Here is an 18,482-nt window from a genome sequence, read left to right on the forward strand (position 1 = left end):
AGCGCGCTCGCCTAGCGTGCGTGCGGCCCGGGTTCGATCCTCAGCACCACATACAAACGAAGATGAAGATGTTGTGTCCGCCAAGAACTAAGAAAAAATAAATAAATGTTAAAATTCTCTCTCTCTGTCCCCCTCTCTCTCTCACTCTCTCTTTAAAAAAATAAAATAAAATAACTAAAAAACAATAAAGTATTTGAAGAACTGTGGAAAAAAAAAAAAGATCTAAGGGTGTAAATGACTGCAGCCTGGAGCCGGGGCCTGGAAGTGGCGGGCGGCTCTGCTTGTTGGATTAACTCTTTAGAATCACGGGAAGGTCTGGGTTCCCTCAGCGGCACAGGGTGTGGTTGTCACCACCACATTGATGACATGGTCTGCCACTTGTTCCCCTCCCTCAGACCCTAGGCTAAGCCGTATCATCTAATTTAATCTGCACACTGATGCCAACAGCAGCATGTCAACGGGTCCATCTTACAGATGGGGACAGGAGGGGAAGGATCCACCACAGCTCCTGAGCAAGGCTAAGTCCTTGTGACACCTGAACACTAGGGCAGCCAGGGTGCCATCAGAAGACCCACAGCAAAACCCTGATTCCCTGACCCAACAGCTAAGGAGGCCAAAGTCATGCCGAACTGGGGACAGAGATAAGCCAAGTGTTCCAGAGTCCAAGGCAAAAGTGACTGAACTCAACTCAAATCCAAATCCACCCGCACTGAATGTGAGAAAAGAAACTGATTTTCAGGTACCAGAACGTCAAACAAGTCCACTCTGAGTCCCCATATCGAACATGGCCTAAATTCAAGACATCATCTCCTTTAACCTTTCCAGCATGGCCACAAGTTGATTATTTTCTGAATAAGAACTCTGAGTCTCAGAGAGGTTGAGTAAGTTGCCCAAGGCCACACAGCTTGTAACAGGCAGAGCTCCCCTGTGAATCCTGGGCCTCCTGGCTCCGGATTTCCTCCTCCTCCACTGTGGTGTTTGCAGAGGAGTCTCAGAGAAAAGCCAGGCAAGCCACTGTACAGAGAGAGAGAGACAGACAGACAGACAGACAGACGTGATTGTCTCCATAGTACAGCATCAACCCAGAAGTGGGTTTGACTCCTCCTCTAAGCAACAGGGAGAAGAGGAGGAAGGAGGAGAGGAGAGAGAAGGAAGCCAGAGGCGGCCACCCTCACTGCCCTGCCCAGTCAGGAAGCGCCCCGTGAGGACGAGGTCCGCGGACCGCGCATGCAGGGCCCCACAGAATCCCCACAGAGAGCCCCCAGGGCAGGAGCTGCTGCTGTCCCCACTCTGCGGACCAGAGAGCGATGCTCGGGAAGGCCCAGGAGCCTGCTGGCCGGTGCAAGAGCCTGGACTCAACCCCACCTGAGGGCAGAGTCCCTTCCCTGCACCACCCAGCTTCCAGCCAGAAGTAAAGACGGACGGGGTGGGCTTGGTCTCTTTCAGAAGGGGGCCCCTGGTCCCCTGTGCCTGGCCACCTGGCCACCTGCCCTGGCCATCCATCCGCGTTCTCTTCCTCGGGGTGCGGCCCTCCCCAGATGCCTCCTGGCCACGTGGCCGCCTCCAGGGCACCAATCCGCTCTCTCTGCAGCCGCCTGCTCCCAGCTCGGCCCCGCCCATGGCCTGGCCCTGCCCACGGCCCCGCCCCTCCCCAGGAACGCCCCCAACCTCACCTGCCCCAGGACCCTGTTCTCAGCTGGGCCCCTGGAGGGGCAGACCTGGGACGCCCCACGCCCCCTGCTCGCGTCTCTGCTGCTGGACACACACTTCTGACCTCGGCTTCTCGGCCTCCGATGTGGGAGAAGCAGGGGAGGTGACAGGAGGGACCTGGGGATCCGGGCGTCTGGAGAAGGCGGCCAACTTGGCCAGGCTGGCAGCCCGCGGCCGCCCCCGCGTCCACCTGCCCCCGGCCCTGTGCACTTGGGTAATTAAGAACAGATGGCCCTCGCCTGGCCAAGCCTCATTAACTCCCTAATGCTGCCCTTCTGCAGGCTGGATGGTCGGCCGGAAAAGCCAGCTTTGGAGGTCATCTGATTAAATGGTGCGGGGCGCAGAGGGCTGCCCACGCCCCCTCTCCGGCCAGCAGCTGCCCCTGTCGCTTCCTCTGGACTGGCGCGGTGGCCAGATGGGCTGGAGCCGGGGCCGGGATGTGCCTGACGGGGAATGTCGGAGTGAAATGGCTCAGGAGGCCGCACACCGCCCTGTGTCCTGCTCGGCCACTTCATGTGGGTCTCCGTGGTATCACCTGCCCAGTGGCGATCGGGACAAAGTAACATTCTGCTTTTCTAACAGCAGTTGTCCTCCCTTGAATGATAATGATTCCAGCAGTAACTAGGACGCTGCTCCCAACCTTCACGCGCGTTGCTCTATCAATCTTTGTAACTGCCCTTGGAGATAGGACTGTCCACCGTCCCCATTTTACAGATGAGAAAAACCGAGCCTGGCAGGAATTAAGTCCTGGGCCAAGTTCACTTATCTGGCAAGCGTGGCTCCCCCAAGGCCTGACCTCTCACCGGGATTGCACTGAAGGGGAGGCGTCAATGTAAGGACTTGTGGGGGACCCAGTGGTCCACAGCAACCGCCATGCTGCAATGCCCCATGCCACCTACCCCCAGAGATGTCAGATCTCAGGGGCAAAGAAGAAAACTGCTAGCCTCCCTGGTCCTGTCCTGGGGATACCAAGGCCTCTTTGGCTTCCTACAAACAAAACTAACTGAAAAACAGTAAAAGACTTCAACCAGTCCACTCTGCACCCAGATCCGGAAATGCAAAGCTTGTACAGGAACCTGCAGGTTCTTTGCAAAGCCTCCTGGTCACGAGAACAAGGGAAAGATACGCACAGGTACTTGTTTTGGATGAAATTGATTTACCAAGGAAACAGAAGCTACTGTGTCCTTGGTGGGTGAAAAAAATCCAAGAAACTCAGGCACCTGTGCTTCATTTGATCAGTGGGCACATCAGTGAGCTCCAGGTGACCCTCATGACACAGGCAGAGGATATGGGATCCAGGGAGCCTGAGCTGGGGCCAGGAAACCCACTGGCCACATGTACCATTAGGGTTGGCAGATGCCAGGGGAATTCAGTGCCACTTGGGGCACTGACGTGATGGATCACTCAGAAATAGTTAGTTACCTGATTCTGAAATTTTAAAAATGGTTTTGGAGCTGGATATGGTGGCACACACCTGTAATCCCAGCTATTCCAGAGGCTGAGGCAGGAGGATCTCAAATCCAAAGCCAGCCTCAGCAACTTTAGCAAGGCCCTGTCTTAAAATAATCTTGTTAAAGGACTGGGATGTGGCTCAGTGGCAGAGCACTGACCTAGCATTCTCAGGGCCCTGGGTCCCATCCCCAGCACCACAAAAAGAAAATGCCTCTCACAAAAATCAAAGTTCCTGGGAGAGCCCCAGCTGCTGTCCAAGTGTACCGCTTTGTCCCCTGTGCTTTAAGCCCCGTGCTGCCCACTCTTACCCAGCAAGACCACCTCTCCTCTTAAACAAATGGATGCCCAGCCCACCAGCGATGCTGTGGAATGACCCTGTGACATCTCTTGGATCCGACCCTCTACTGTCCCCTCACCCCTCTGTCTTTGGAGGGGAGAGGATGGGCTGGAGAAGTCCCAAGACCGGGGATTGCAAGCAGCCTTCTGAAAATAGAAAAGGCAAGAAAACCAAGTCTCACCATTGCCTCCAGAGTGAACACAGTCCTGCTGACCCATTTCAAACTTCCATATAATACATTTGTGTTATTTTAAGCCACCAAATGTGTGATGATTTATGATGGCAGCAGTAGAAAATGACTAAGTCACAAGGCAAGTTGATGCCCTCCTGTAATCCTAGCAACTCGGGAGGCTGAGGCAGGAGGATGGCAGGTTGGAGGCTAGCCTCAACAACTTAGTGAGAACTAGCCTCAAAATAAAAAAAAAATAATAAAAATAAAGATGGTTAGGGATGTGGCTCAGTGGTAAAGCATCTCTGGGTTCAATCCCCAGTACAGAGAGAGAGAGAACTACTAAGTCACTTAACCTAAATGTCATTGCCACCATTGATGTACACGTGGACATTATTTTCCCAAAACACACCACTCCTCACCCCTTGCTTTGATTTAGTTTCCCCCACCACTTACCATCTGACAATCAGAGTAAATAAGGGATATGGCACCTGTGTCCCGCAGGTCCAGAAATGGAGATATCACCAAGATGGCAGCGAGTCTATTTTAGTCATGACCATAACCCTTTAACAAGCTGCTGGTTCGGCAATATTGAGCATTCAAAGAGACAGGCACTAAACTGGTTGCCTGCAAACTTTCCTCATCTTAGCACTTATTCATTCTGTTCTTATATCTAGAAAAAAAAAAAAAAAAACTCTCTCCCACCTCTGGACTAGTTCTCTGCTACATCGTTTCACGACTGCAGCGCTACTTTGTGTTGTCCCATCGGCATGCCCAGGAGCCACGGGGCCAGCGCTACGGCGTTCTATACATCTGAGCCGAGAGTTGTCAGTTTTCCAACCCGTCACGAGCCCTCACATTTTATTTGATTGCAAATATGTCTAATTCCCCGTTCACTGAAGCAGTAAGAAGAAAGAGAAAAAAAACGCCACTCAAGTCGTCTGTGATTTACAAAGCAAATCTGCCCATCAGAAATATTCATCTTCAGAAGATGGTGGGATCCAGCCGGTTTCTAAAAGGGAAAAGAAAGAAACCCCCGTGGGTCCTGGTCCCCTCTGTAGCATTGTGTGCAAACCTTCTGAAAGCCGTTTGAGGCCGAGGCTAATCATTTTGCTTCGAGGGGCTCATTTCCTGGGGCTGGTGGCACTTTGGCTGCTGAAGATGGGCCCAGCAGGCAGGAGAGCAGGCTGTGGCGGGAGTCCTTCGTGGGGAAAGGAAGCAGGAAACCCACAGCCCGTCTCCCCGGGTTCGCTAATGAGAATTCCAGGAGTGCGGGACCTCGGGTCCCTTTGAAATCTTTACAACAGTCAGATAACAGAGATGTCCCTAAGAGGGAATGTACAAGGACATATTGAAATTACATTATTTTCACTTTAGATAACCGAGTAGAGAAACCTGAGACGAGACGCTAAATTAGATGAGTTGGGGGGGATCTGGGTAGAGGAAGCGCTCCTGCTTCGGAATCGCCTGAGTCACAGACGGCCCTCGTCCTACCAGGTCACAGAGCAGCCCTCCTGGTCTACGTCCTCACCCACGTGTGAACCCCTGGAGGTAGGGGCCATGTGCCGGTTGTCTCTGCACTCCTGGAAGCCAGCATCCTGCCCTTCATATTCTAGATACTGTGTTAAATGAACAAATAGGTGCCTGAGTGAGTGAGCGGATGAATGGACAGATGGAAGGATAGACGGACAGATGGCGAGGTGGGTAGATGGATGGATTGATGGGTGGATGGGTTGTGGGGTGGATTGTGGAGTGGGTGGATGGATGGATAAATGGATGGATAGAAAGTGAGGTAGGTGGATGGATTGATGGGTGGATGAGTTGTGGGGAGGGTGGATTGTGGGGTGGGTGGATTGTGGGGTGGGTGGATTACAGAGTGGATGGGTTGTGGGGAGGGTGGATTGTAGGGTGGATGGTTTATGGGGTGGGTAGATTGTGGGGTGGGTGGATTGTGGGGTGGATGGGTTGTGGGGTGGGTGGATTATGGGGTGGGTGGGTGCATAGATGAATGGATGGATAGACAGTGAGATAGGTGGGTGGATGGATTGCTGGGTGGATGGTGGGGTGGGTAGGTGGATGGACAGAAGGAGAGATGGATGGATAAATAGTGGTGTGGGTGGGGGATGGATGGATGGACGGACAGTGTGGTGGGTAGGTGGGTGGATGGACAGAGGGTAAGATGGATAGAAGGATGCTCAGAGAAGGGAGGGAGAAGTTGTTGGATGGATGGATGGATGGATGGATGCCTGGGTGGATGCCTGGGTGCATGCTTACTTTACCTCACTGCCCCTGTCCCACCGTTGAGGAATGTGTACTGGACAGTCTCTCTAACTCTTCAGGACCAAGCAGACCCCAGGCCTCAACTTCCGTCCCACAGGGACAACATCTTGCTTTTTGGGTTCCATGGTTGAATCTCCATCAACATTGGATTCAAACAAAGGATTCTCTGGATCAAAAGGTTTGCAAATTGCTAAATGTCTAGAACATTTTTGAGCCCACGGACAATGTTGCTTAAGACAACATGAGAACAAAAAGGAATTGTCTTTTAGGACTTTGAGAAGCCAGACCCGAGTATTGTAGTTTCTATTTACATGGAGGTGACTGGCCACCACCACCCGCTGCACCTGGACCATCAACTGTTCCTGGAAGCAAAAGAAGTCTCAGAGGAAATTGATAACATCTGCTCTGGTCATCTAGGGCTGTTCAACAAACTGCCCCAACTCTGTGTGTAAAGAGCGGCGGGTTTGTTAGGTCAGTTTCTGCAGATGAGGTGCAGGTCCGCTGGGCGGTCTGACTCAGTCTCTAACAAGGGCCTGAAGGAATGATAGAGGGTGTGGACACCTGAGGTGGAGCCTGGTTGAGCACCCTGGGGGTGATGTGGTCAGAAGCAAAGGGGTAGGATTTAGCCAGACACCCCGGCTGCTCTGGTCGGAGTTCACCTGCTTGCTCTCTAATCGTGCTGAAAGCTTCGTCCCTATTATAACCATATGAGGACGCAGTGAGACCTTTAAAGATGGCGCCTGGCCTGAGGTGGTCAAGTCATGAGGACGCTGAGTTCCCAGGCCAGTTGCTGAACTCCGCAGAGTCCGAGTTTGCTCTGGTATGGGGTAGTAAAAGGACTTTCTGGGAAGCGTGTCACGAGAGTCAAATGAGATGATGCTGATGAACATATTGCCAAGTGCCTAATGAGTAGTAGCAGGAGTCGTCACCGTCATTATTGCCAGTGATAGTAAGCGGCAGATCCAAGATCTGAAAACATGTGTCTTCATCTATTTGAAGATAATAACCCGAGACTGGGTGCTGGATAGAGATAAGAGGTTTATTGGGAACTCCTGGTTTGGGAGCCTGAAAAATCCAAGCTTGGGTCGCCACCCCCTGGTGAAGGTCTCATGCTCTGTCAGAATATGGCGGATGGGATCGCCGGGTGGGAGGGAGTGGGGGAAGCCAAACACGTGGGGTACACCTGCTCTATGACAGCACACTCTCCTGGTCACTGGTCTCGTCCCCTTAGACCTTACTCCCTGTCTCTAGGGTTGGGACTTTGTCCAACAGAGTTCTCCTGAACACTCTCTGCCTCCCTCACTGGGCCCTCAGGACACCTGGAGGTAGGTGCTTGGAGAAGATGCCCTGGGGGCCCTCACCCTTTCTCGCAGGGCATGCAAACCCAGCGCCAGCCAACAGCATCCGTGTTCTTTTGCCGGGGCCTCCTTGTACTGCCAAAGCCTGCCTCGACCTCCTGCCCAGCAGGCGGGGCCCGGCCTCCCCTGGGAGCTTCCCCCGCAGATGCTGAGACTCCAGCCTGTTCACCCTCCCAGAGGGACACTTAGGGATGTCCCGCGCAATGTCCCCCACAGTGGCCCAGAGTGATTCCCATCTGTTTCCTCCAGGGTGGTGGCTTATTAACACATCCTTTGTGCGCATCTGTCTATCTGACTTTCCTTCTCCTCCCCCACCCCTAAATAAATCACTTGCATCCAAATCCCTTATCTTAATCCCTCACTTTTGATAAAACCCAAACTAAGATGATACTATTATCATTACCAACATCATTCCTATTTTCAGATGAGACAACAGAGGCACAGAACAGTGAAGCAACTTGTCCCAGGTCACGCAGCTGAGAAGCAATGGTTGGGATTCACACCCAGGGAGTCTGTTCCTAGGGTGCCTAGTGATGATCCCATTTTTCTTTCTGACCACGCTGGGTAAATGGAGTAGAATGGTTGCCTTCTGGTGCCGAAGCTAACCCAACTACACCAAAGCACTTAGGGAAACCAGTGGCCAGGTGTGCAAATGGTTTTGGGTATTCCTAAAAAGACCAGCCCGATTCTCTACAGGACAGGTCAGCTCCCCAGCCCAGCCGGCTCCAGTCCCACTGAAAGATGTGATTACGGAAACCATGTTAACGGTGTGTGTTATCTTGCTGCCGCGATTCTGGTGTGCTTGTAAACCTAAAACCGTAATTGCCAAAGAGAACTCATCTCCCACAAATCAAGCCCCTCTGTATTGACAATTACATCCAGCGTTGCATGGAATTTAATGCCTAAATAATGAAGTCAAAGAACAAAGCTAGACAGCGAGCATTTGAATATACTTGATTGATTCATTTCTTGCTCCCGTTTAATAACCCACTTAGTCGGTGCCGCTTAAGTGCAGCAGACTTAGAAAGAACATAACACACCAGAGAGACAACATTTCACAGATTAATAACTGGATGTGGGTACAAGCTGGCGCTCCCTAATAGCAGCTTCAAAAATAGGTTATCGTCAAAAATCTGGATTTAATGTTCCAAAATGGGGATTCGTGCTTTTCTTTTATATGGTTCTATACTTATCACCGCAGGCTAATGAAACATAAATCAGAAATCAGAAGCTAATAAATGCAATTCTGGGGGAGTTTTCTTTTTTAAATTTAATATCTTCCAAGATCGTGATCTTTGTTCAACTTCTTTAATGTTCAAATTACAATGTGTGAATATTAAGCATATTCGTTTATGACTGAACTCTCTAAAAAGTTAATTTATGAACCCAGCAGACTGATACACACGCACCATTTAAAGAAGGGTATGACCACAGTTCATTTATATCAATTTCTCCAGAATAGAGATAAACACTCGGAAACTGCCTGTATGAATAAAGCCTTGGGCCTGTGGATCTGGCTGGTTGGAGCGACTGGTGCAGAGGGAGATAGACAATTAAATGATATTGACTCAGTGTTTAAAGCACTTTTGGCAGGAATGTGGCTTTGGGGAATGTCCTCTTAAGCTCCTTTCTTGCCGTTGGGATAAAGTAAAAGAGTGGCCAGCCCAAGAAGAGGCACATTTGCAAAGTCAGACAGAGAGAAAATGGGCCTCGTCCCCAGTCCGTGTTCTCCTGGTGAGATAATTTCACAAAGTCCTCTAGGTAAAATGTCTCCCTGATAAATTCAGCATTAATGTGAGTCACATTTAGACCTTTTACTCGTTGTGAGATTTAGTATCTTTTGCCCTGTTAACCACCAAATGGCCAAGCCATCAAGCAGGAGGAGAGCTGCCCGGCATGTTTCCAAGTGTCCAGCCAGCCTATGGGGACACATGGCTGACTCTAGGGAAGTGAAAGAAGGGAGGCGTTTCTCACCAGGGATAAAGTATCCAGGTCTGGAGAGAATCTGCTTCATTCATTCTGTGAGTTATCGACTTTGGCCATGGTATCATTTTTTTAAATGCATCATCATGTCGTGTAGGTAAACAAATTCAAAATATGGAAATGTAAAACTAGCATTCAGGTCAGTGTAAATAGGAGGGCAAAATAGAATGCAGAAATTAACTTCTCAAGACTCTACACATCTATTCCGTTCGACGCCTTTGACTCTGAGCTCCCTAGCAGTCAAGTCATAAAGGGAAACTGAATCCATTTTGGGGGTTCCTGGGTAGAGTGGACATTTCCTACCTCTGAGCAAGGATGGCTACAAACCTGTACAATGTCTCCAGAAAGCTGGTGGCCACTCCCCCCCACCCCACCCCCACATACTGCCAATGGGCACATGCCTTTGCCTGAGTACAAAATGTCTTTGTGCAACTGACCGATACATTTCCCCATCTCTGGGTGGAAGCAGCCCTGTGACAGCTGCCTGTACCCTGTCATCCTCTCTCCAGAAGGACGCACCAAGGACGCACAGCTTGGCACGTCAATGCTGGCTTCACATCAGCCTCCGCAGATGCCTTTGGCGGGATTGTGCATAAGAACCTGGATTTAGTCGAAGATTTTTCATGCAGTGTTTCCCAGGGGACCGTGGGGAGACGGGAGGGACGGAGGTCTCCACAAGAGGACGCATCTTCAGAGCCTCGTAAGAGCCAAGATTTGTTCTAAAGGACATTTAGAGGGAAGAGGGAAAGAGAGGGGAAGAACTGGGGAATGAGGTGGGCCAAGTTGCACTAGATGCATAGAAGAACGTCACACAATGTGTCCCGATTTCTTGTATAACATAATGATTAAAAAATAAATAAATACAAGCAAGACCCATAAAGTACAGAAAGGGAATGTGGGGGGAGGGTAGGGGTAGTGCTAGGGATTGAAATGGAGAAAACTATCTCCTATGCACTTATGAAATCTGTCAAAATGAACCTATTGGGGATAACTATAATTTTAAAGTTTTTAGTTTAAAAATAAATAAATAATAGAGGAAAATGAAGGAGGAAAGGTCGAAAGGAGTTTAGACAATGGGGTCCACAAATTCCCAGTGGTATAGTTAGGCTGTCCAGCAAGGGGCAGGGTCTTGTGTGTGTGCTTCAGCTAATCATCCAAGTTCCAGTTCTCTCGAGGTCCAGGATATCACAGGAGAGATCAGAGATGGTGCAAAGCATTCATCTCAGCCCATTCTGCAGAAGCCATCGATAGAACCACATCCAGACCAGGAGCAGGGCTGCCAAGACTGTGAGAGTCTCCAATGGTGGACAATAGTGGCCGGGGGCAGAGGGATGAGAAAGGAGGACCATTTCTACTTTCTTTTATTTCAATAAAACCTTCTCTTTTTTTTTTTAGAGTGTCCTGTGTTAGGGAGCTTGATTTAAAGACTCATTCGGATGGGCTCAAGAGCATAGAAACAAGCTATAAATTCTGAAGGTGGCCCAGAAATCCTGTGGTTACGTGGAATAGAGGGTAACCCGAATGGGAGTGGCTTCAAAAGGATGCCAGAGTCCTGTCCCTTGGCAGAGGAGAAGGAAGAGAACAGGAGGGATGCGAGTCCTAGAACTTGCTCCTTTTGCCAACCTCCAGGATCCTCTGACACTGTAAATCCAACCAGGGACAGAGACCCCAGGTTGGAACACTGGGCTGTATTTCTTCAACATGGTGTCACTCAAAGGGAGGGCCCCTAGTCCTGTAAAAGTCCCTCCCTCCAGAGTGCCCAGGGAGGAGGAGCCGGTTGTCAATAAAACAGATCTGGCCAACCAGAAAACAGTATGCAAATCACCACCGCACTGATTGGACACAAGCTGGAAACCAGGACAGGAGTGCCAACCAATACCGTTGCGATAGGGTTTAACCCTTCCATTCGGTGCAAAGACCGTGTTTATTCCGAAGTTAAATTCTTTGTAAAGAATGTCTTTACATTCCCAGTTTATGGAGCTGGCAGGAAAGATTTCATCCAAGATTTCATCCTGGACTAACTGATATTCCAACTACAGAAAGCTCGCCTGGGCAAGAGAAAAAAAATCAGGTTGAACAGAAACTAATTCCTCTCGTTCCCAGAGTGTTGTTCATGACCCCTGATATTATGGTCAACATCTGGAAGGAACAAGGAGTAATTGCAGCGGTGCCTTCAGGAGTTTCCGCTATTTACATATAAATAGTTCTGACCGGACCTGGCCACCAGCAATGGTTAATTTAATTTACTATCCCCTGGCCAAAGAATAGTCATTGGTTTTCCAGCACTTTTAACCTTGGTAGACCCTTGGGAAATAAAAATTAGATTGAGAGAAAATTACCAGTGCTGGAGAACAGTATAAAAGTGACAGTAACATATATAAACCTCCGGCAGGAGTGGAATAAAGTGGCATATTATTGTTTGCAGGCTCCCAAAGTTCCATATTTCTTGGGTGATTTACACAGGCACTGTTGTCTCACCCCCCCTCCCTGGAGTCATTCCGGAGGCTCCAGGCGGTCTCTCCCAAGGTACACATCCATGTTACTGTCACCGAGGGGACGCATTACCTGGCTAAGCAGCGAGGGATGTTTGGACAAAGGGCCATGAGAAAATGGGGCGCCACAAATCCTAATTTAAAGAGGTGTCAGGAAATACAGGAAAGACGGACACCATCCCTGCCTCCACGGTGGTGTGTGTGAGCGTGTGTGTGTGTGTGTGTGTGTGTGTGCATGTGTGTCAAGAGGTATCCAGGTTAAGTATCTGCCGTGGCCCCAGCGGTCACTTTCACGTTTTCTATATAATTCTTCTTATTATTTTTTTACTTTACAGCCATCTTTTTTGTTGTTATTGTTTTTGAGATATTCGTGAGAGTCGGGTGTATTTTGACATACATACAGGAATGCAACCCGTTCCAATTAGGATCCCATTCTTGTGGTTGTACATTAATCTCCAGGATATACAGAGAACTCAAAAACACTACACACACACACACACACACACACACACACACACCTACAGCTATTTCTCTTCTCTGGACCTTTGCTTTGGGACTCTTCCTTTGCTCCTGTGGCCACCCCTCCCCACCTGTTTTGCCTGTCTAGCTCCTGATCTGCCCCATGAAACAGACCAGGCATCCCTCCTTTAGGAACCTTCCCCCCATGACCTCCAGGCCAGATGAGCACCATCATTAACATCAACGTCCTGAAGTGGACACTGATGTCTGCGTCCATGCATTCTTGCATCTCTCCATGTTACCTTCAGAAACCATCATGAGACTGTAATGTCCTTTACAGAACAGAAGAAGTCAGCCCAGGAAAAGCAGCTAGGATTCAAAACAAGGTGGAGGGAGACGCAGGAGAGTGGGGAGATCCCCACCTGACGTCCCCAACAGGACAGGCTTCCCAGCACGGGCTTTCCCTCTGCTGCACCAACCACAATCCTGTCCTTATTCTATTTGTATAATAATTTGACAAATGCACACACACACACACACACACACACACACACACACACACACACACACACGCCGCCACCGACAGAGGCGATCACAGTTAACTTTGGATGATTTCATTTTGACCAGCACCATTGTGAGGGGGAGTCACAGTGTTGGGGTGAGGGACACTGGGCTGCTGCAGGAGAAGGGGCCCAAGGTGCTGCACTGGACCTCGGGGGAGACAGAGGGACGGTATGACCATAAGAGATTTGATTTTTCAGGTCACCTGCCGTGGGCAAGGGGACCCAGACCCACTCCTGTGTTTCCCCCACAGCTTCTCAAGCCAACTCTGCTTATCTCAAGGTGTCTCTTGAGTGAGTGGATGTTCCCTTGCAGGCAGTGGGGAGAGAAGCTAAAGGGTAGGGTAAGTGAGCAACCGACAGCCAGATGTTAAAGAAATGGGGCGAATGATCCTCACCAAGACAGCTGCTAACCAGTTATGCAGGTACCGCAGGGCAGAGGGAAGGAGCCTGAGTTTATTTTGATGCAATCATGTCAACGTTTCTTAGCATTCATCGTGCAACAGTTCACATGACAATCAATGTCACGGCAGAGGGGGCAGTTGGTGCCTTTTCTCTTTTATAGACAAAGGAGGAAGAAACAGAGCGAGAAGGTAAATACATTCAGCCAGTAAGTGTTAGAACCTGGATCGGGTTCCCTGTCTGTCTTTCCGCTGTGTTTCCCTGTCTCCTAAAAATGGCTGCACAGTTGCTAAAGAAGGGAGAAGAGGACTGTGTGCACAGATGTAGAGAGGAGGTGGGAGTCGGTACCCCTGACTCAGAACGGCCTTCCGCAAGTTAGCCGTTACCACCTTTTCTTCCTCCAGAGAGCCAAACTGGAGCCGCTGCTGGAGAAACAGATAACCAAGGGTTTGAGGATTTGCAGGACTCATTCTGCCATCATCATCGGGGGGTGTCAGACAGCATGGGGGGGGCGGTGTGGGAGGCAGGCTCAGGAATCCGGCAGATCCTGGTGTGAATCATGGCTCTGATTTACCACCCCAAACAGTTCAACTCTAAATTTCCCTTTAGAAACAATAATCATAAACATAAATTTAATGATTAGTCAAAAGAGGAGCAGCCTCTGTGAGTCGGGGAACAACTGTCGCTGGAGAATAATAACCCTAAATCTCCTTCCCCGGGGCCCTCGCAGCTCGGCAGTCCGCAGAGCGTAGGAGCTCCATCTTTTAATTTCCTTAATTCCTAAAAATAAACTAAAAGCTTCTGGTGTCTACGGGACGAATATTAATTTGGTGAAAGAGACGATATTGATCTTGGAGATGGTTTTGTGACCTTGGGCACATGGCCTCGCCTCTGTGAGGCCGGAGGTCTGTGAATATGAAGGTGACCATCACCCACAACCGCTCGTCCCGTGGATGAAGGAAGAGAATGTGCGTGACACTTGGAGCTCCGCATAGGCACAAGGCGGGCCTTCGGGGACAGGGCGCGATGGTGATGGTGGTGACATTAATGACAGGTTGGTGGTGATGCGGTGGCTCAGGCAGTGGAGGGGGAGGCGATAATGACCAAGACCAATACTACAGGAAGACAGCCATGAGCGGCGACTGTGATAGCACATGTTTTCTGGTGACAATGACACCGACGTGGGTGACACAAGAGAGGAAGAAGGAAAGGAAGGAGCAGAGAACAGGAGGAGGAAAGAAGAGGCGTCCTGGAGGCAGCAGGCGCCACTCACGGGCAACTGGTCTCACGGGCTGTGCCGGTCACTTTGCATCGCTGTGAACAGGACAGCTTAGAGGAAAGGGGTAATTTGGGTCCTGGTCTCAGAGGTTCAGTCCGTGGTCGGCCGACTCCATTGCTCTGGGCTGGAGGTGAGGCAGAGCATACGGCGGGAGGGGGTGGCAGAGGGAAGCAGCTCAGGACGCGGCCACCAGGAAGCACAGAGAGCTCCATTCACCGTGGACAAAATAAAGACCCAGAGGCCTGTGTCCAGTGACCTGCTTCCTTCAGCCACCCCTGGCCTGCCCCCAGGTACCACCCTGCTAATCCATTCCGGTGGGTTGATGCCTCTGAACATCCCTGCAGGACTCACCCTGAGCTTTGGGGGAACACCACAAATCCAGCCCATAAAGCACGCCCAGACCTAAGGTGCTCTGTCCCTCCATCGAGAACAGACAGCCCCAGGGGGAAATGCCAACCACAGCAATGGACACGGCCGCTGCCACCCCTCTCCGCTGCTTCGTCCCCGCCCTCCCCTCTCGCCAGGGTGAGAGGGGAATTACAACTGGGATCCTCGACTCTGGGTGGACTGGGGCCGGCCTCGGAGGCCCCTGGCCAAATCCCTTCCTGGTATCATCTTCTTTTATGAAATGGAAATGGAGCCTTGTCAAGAGTCACAAGGACGTCAAGTGGGCCACTAAGATCATGGAGGCAGATGTGCCCCGAGCTGTCCCGAGGGCCAACTCTGAGTGTCTTAATTCCTGATAATTATAAAGTGCAGGTTGATCCGAATGGTTAAAAGCATGAATTCTGGCGAGTCACTGAACCTCTCTCTGAATCTCTGCAGGATGAAATGATGCGGATCTGGTTCATGTCTTTAGTCAGCTGTGACCAAGAGACCTGACAAGAACAACGCAGAGGATGAGAAGTTCATTGGGGGCTCACGGGTTTAGAAGTCTCTGTCTATAGACGTCTGACCCCAATGCTCCGGGCCCGGGGGGAGGCAGAGCATCGTGGTGGAGGGGTGTGGTGGAGAAAGGCCGCTCAGGACAGGGCCAGGAAGAAGCAGAGAGAGAGAGAGAGAGAGAGAGAGAGAGCGGAAAAAATAGAAACCTCAAAGTCACACCCCTGTGACTCACCTCCTCGGCTCACACCCTCCCTGCCCACAGTTGCCACCCAGCTAAGGCACAGCAGTGGGCTAGTGCCCCTGTCGGGCTGAAGCTCTCGTTATCGATCCGTTCACCTCTGAACCTTCTGGCACTGTCTCACACATCAGCTTCTGGGGGGACATCTCCTATGCAAGCCCCGACAGTAGTCCCACCATTATCAGATGGTACCAAGTCTTCATGGAAGTGGTCTACGAGAAGGCCTCAATGTGGCATCTCTCTTGCAGTGCGCCTCGGTCACAGCTGATGTTGTTACTAGGCGGAAGACAAAGATTTCAAAATACGTCCAAAACATAAACATTATCATGTGGATCTCCTGCTCAAAACTTTCAGTAATTTCCTCGTAGCTGTAAGGATAAGTCCCTGGCTGGCAAGACCCTTCAAAACCTTGCTCCTGCCGACCTCTCTCCACAGATTGAAGCTGCCTACACGGCTCCATTCCTCCCTGGCCTCAAGCACTCCCCAGGTGGCCCCCAGGTTGAGCCTCCTGAAACACTCAGCCCAGCACCAGGAGCTGCCCACGCCACGCGCTCACAGCCCCCTGGAGCCTCCCCATCACAGCGCAGGTGGGAATCCCCGGGGTATTCATCGGTTTCCTCGATGACTTTGGATGGAGCTGGACTCCTGCCGGTTCCTCCTCACACCACAGTCCGTTTTCCAGGAACTTATAGCCTCAGGAGTAAAAGCACTGCCATCCCCGTAGAGGTGAGGCCCACCGAGTCGCAGTAGCCTTGCGAGTGGGCAGTCTGTATGACCTTCCTCCCGGGACAGCAGGGGCAGGAGTGGAAACTGGGTCCAAGCGGACCATCTCACGCTGTGGACCAAGTCAGGAAAATGTTTCAGGCTCACTATGGTGTGAGCCAGTTAGAAAGGCCAGTGGCAGGGCCCTGGGCCCCCAGACCATGGTATGAAACCAAGAACCCAGGGACAGCTAGGAACAAACGACAGGTCACGCATGGCAAGTAAACCTGGAGAAATTTCTGAGCCTGAAGGGAGGTGATTTTCTAATTTTATATAAATAGCAAAAAAAAACCTGTTATGGCTTGGACCTTTCATGTCCCCTGTCAAGGTCATGCGGTAGGCAATGTTGAGAGGTGAGATTATGTGATGAGACCTGTAACCTCACAGTGGATTAATCCATTTGGTGGATTACAATATGGATGGACTAGTGGGTGGTCACTGTAGGCAGGTGGAGCACGTTTGGAAGAAGAGGTCACTGGGGGTGTGGCCTGCACTCCACCTGTCCATGGACCCCCCCTCCCACTCACCCTCGGCTTCCCAAAGCCCCGCAGCCTTCTCCAACAGCCCCTTCGACCATCAGGCCAAGAGCCATTCATTTGGCTGGCCAGGGACTGAGCCTCTGAAACTGGGAGCCCCAAATAAACATTTCCTCATCTAATTTGTCTTCTCAGGTATTTTGGTCCCAGTGGTGAAAAGCTGGTTAACACCAACTCAGGGGCCATGTTGTCCTAGAGTATTTGAGGTCGTGTTTTGTGGGCCACCCTAAGGGGACTGTCTTGTAAGAACTGAACCCATATAGACACGTAGAATGGAGGTAGTATTGGAGAGAAAGATCAGGATGATAACATTATTTTTTTAAAAAAAATCCCTGGATCCAGCCAAACCTGAAGCTAAACATCCTCCAGTATCTTCATTTATGCAAAGCGATAAATTCCTTTTTGTGGTTTTTTTAAGCAACGTGAATTAGGTTTCTTGCAGCCAGAAAGTTTTGATGGGTACATGATAGCAGATGCCAGTGTGCGTGAGAGGTGGGAAACAGGTCCCACTTCCCAATCTCCTGACTCCCACTCCAGTGGGTTCATTTCAACACACGTCAGACAGGAAAGATGTCCTGGTGGAGATGTCTTTTGTTTTAGCCAAAGAACAACGTTGCCAGCAAAGACCTGGATTTTGCTCCAAGAAACCCCTGCTGGTTGAGATATTACTAAAGGAGAGTGTGTGCCGGAGGGAGGGACGCGGCCCAGGGATGTGGAAAGTCAACAGAACAGCCCTGGAGGGCCAGATGGCGCCCAGGCAGCTGTGACTTGATAGAGGCGCTCCATTTGGCAGGACCAGGGAGAGCCCAGCACGGCGGCACCAATTAGCAGCCCTCTTTGGAGAGAGGGTGATTAGAGCGCGTCCTGCCATCCAGCCTCATGCAACCACTACAGATAATGGTTCTCCAGTCTCCGTAGTGACATGCAGACACGCTTTATATGATTTTAAAAGAGCAGAGCAGAACCGTCTGGAATGATCCCACGGTGCTGGAGGGACGGCAGATTGGAACGAATTCTCTAGAAAGCAACCTTGCCATAGGTATTAAGAACCTTTAAAATAAAATTTAAAAATAAAAAATAAAGAAAGAAAGAAACCTCATGATATTTGATTCTGGACTCATCCTCCACCCCTGTAAAAATCTACCCTGAGACGGTAATCAGAGACGCAAACACGGATTTCTGCAAAAAGATATTCTTCACACCATTATTTATAGTAGCAATGAAAGGAGGTGGAGGAAGCACCCAATGCCAAAGGCAGTGAATGAATAAAATACACTATGGCATCCACCCACAGGGTGGAAAATGAGGATACTATCAGAATTTGATTAGCAAGGATCTTAAAGGACATGGGTCATTTCGCCTACCATGGGGGGTGAAAAGGCAAGACACAAATCTCATATGTGATGAACAGTAACTAAATACACCACGTGAGTCTTCACTTTTGACTTGGATTGCGACGGCAAGACGCTGGAGTTGGGGGAAATGCCCCCCCACCTTTGTGGGTTTCCTGGCATTGGGCCAACTGTCTGGGGCCAAAGAAGAATCAAGGAGGTGGCAGAAGAGTCCCTGAGAAACTAATC

General features: G+C 50.4%; 1 long non-coding RNA gene across 1 annotated transcript in view; it reads right to left on the reverse strand.

Annotated features, from left to right (window-relative positions):
* The window catches only part of LOC110597977 (uncharacterized), a 66,381-nt gene extending 64,444 nt beyond the window's left edge, over positions 1–1,937 (reverse strand). Inside the window, exon 1 of the long non-coding RNA XR_002483767.3 lies at positions 1,674–1,937. This is a non-coding gene — a long non-coding RNA (uncharacterized LOC110597977). The remainder of the gene's footprint in view (positions 1–1,673) is intronic.
* Between the last annotated feature and the right edge of the window lie 16,545 nt (positions 1,938–18,482).

The sequence above is a fragment of the Ictidomys tridecemlineatus genome, chromosome 10 (assembly GCF_052094955.1).
Source record: "Ictidomys tridecemlineatus isolate mIctTri1 chromosome 10, mIctTri1.hap1, whole genome shotgun sequence".
Lineage (NCBI taxonomy): Eukaryota > Metazoa > Chordata > Mammalia > Rodentia > Sciuridae > Ictidomys > Ictidomys tridecemlineatus.